The 1,826-nt window shown below is 38.6% G+C and overlaps 1 protein-coding gene across 1 annotated transcript in view; it reads left to right on the forward strand.

Moving 5' to 3' along the window:
• Positions 1-1,826, forward strand: part of LOC106681443 (venom serine protease) — a 47,167-nt gene that overhangs the window by 25,370 nt on the left and 19,971 nt on the right. The gene's annotated exons all lie outside the window — the stretch shown is intronic.

Consider the following 1,826-nt stretch of genomic DNA (forward strand, 5'->3'; position numbering starts at 1 on the left):
TATACTACTAAGCCACGCCCATTCTATTTCCGTTACGCTACACTTTTGCATACATGACTCCCTGCAATCTAATTTATAAGACGTTGTCACGTCAAAAGTCATTTTGGATATTTGATAATAATTGTGTTCCGAAAAATAACCGAAGAAAAGTTTAAATTTCTTGTGCAACAGTCAGTGCAACTATTTTCTAAATTTTAATGTTTTAAAATGCAGTATATTTTGTCCTAGAATGGGATTTACTTATGATAAATGCAGTAATTTATGGCTTTTCATAACAAGGATTAGACCACTCTCAGCCTCCGTTTTCATGAATTTCAATATGTTCATAATTACGTTTTTGGTTTGCGAGGGATATTAACGAAAAATAGTTTTGAAAAATTGTTACGAAAAATTTCTATTAATGAAATTGCAGAAATAGGTCGAGGAGGGGAAAGGAAAGGTTAGGAAAGGTCCAGTTACCTGGTTTTGGAGAGAAGACAAAAGAGTGAGGAACCATTTTCACAGACAAAGAGGGAGATCATTTTCCACTACGCATCTTATAACCGTAAATTTTGCCTGATCTTTAGTTATATATTTATCGTTTATAGTAGCCCACGCTCAGCGGAGAAGGGGGTGAATTAAAGTAAAAAAAAATAAAAATAAATAAAGAATAAATTGCTCCTTAGGCGCCACGTTATTTTTTCCCTTGGAAATAACGAAAACCCCGAAACAATATACACACAATATAACTACAATATACCCCTATAGAATCAATTATTGAATTATGACCACTGGCAAATACCTTTACATGTAGATTACAGAAAACCGAGGGGTGTTACCTCCCACCTGTTGAATAATTGTAATACTTAGTGAACATAACGAAAAAAAAACATAGGCAAATTAACAAGTTGAAAGCGGTGTACATGCATAAGAAAGAGCAGCATAATTATATGTACAAAAGTTTAATAATAAGAAGAAATATATGTACACAGAATGAAAAAAGAGAATTCTTATCAATTAATAAAACAACGAAAACTTATAGGTTGATTTAACCTTATTGACTTCTCATTATTGGTCTTCCAAAAGGGTTTCCACCATCAATCTCCAACGGATGTCCATTCTAATCCATTCATCACGTCATAGTCGCTTGATCTCCCAAACGGTTTCGTTGCCAACATACAGGTGATGCTTTTCTCCAGGTTTCGATGTATTACTCAACATTCTACAGATCTGGTCATTCTTTACGCCTGGTTGCGACCAGATCGCCGTTATTTTACTTCTCCCGTACTCACTATGTTTAATTTTGGTTATTCCGGTGGTTTTCGTCTTCCAAATAATTTGTCGCTTCTTTTCATTAATTATTTCCTCCATTTCCTGTAAGTCCCCTGATCTTTCTTCAGCCAAACTCTCGTTATTCGAAGATTATTCCCTACCATCTTCTTCCGCTTCAGCCAGGTCTTCCTCTCTAGGCGTCCATTCCCTCATGACACCGGACGGTTCCCCATATTCTTGTTCCACGGCGTTCGTGGTAATGGCTCGAGACAACCAATCGGCCACCACATTTTCTTTGCCCAGTTTATATATAACCTCCATGTTATATTGAGCTAGAAGCTCCTTCCAGCGAGTATCCTGGCTGACGATTCCTTCAGTTTTCTCTCCCACTAGAGTGGTCTGTGGTCAGTGTGTATCTTGAACCTCCTGCCGAACACATATGGTCTAATGTGATCGGCGGCCCACACTATTCCCAAGAGTTCTCGCTCCATTGCGCTGTATCTACTTTCCGTGTCCGTAAGGCGCCTGCTGGCATACGCCACTGGGCGCTCTCCTCCACCACCCTCCTGAGACAG

The sequence above is a fragment of the Halyomorpha halys genome, unplaced genomic scaffold (assembly GCF_000696795.3).
Source record: "Halyomorpha halys isolate HHAL.00 unplaced genomic scaffold, Hhal_1.1 Scaffold338.1, whole genome shotgun sequence".
In the NCBI taxonomy this organism is placed as follows: domain Eukaryota; kingdom Metazoa; phylum Arthropoda; class Insecta; order Hemiptera; family Pentatomidae; genus Halyomorpha; species Halyomorpha halys.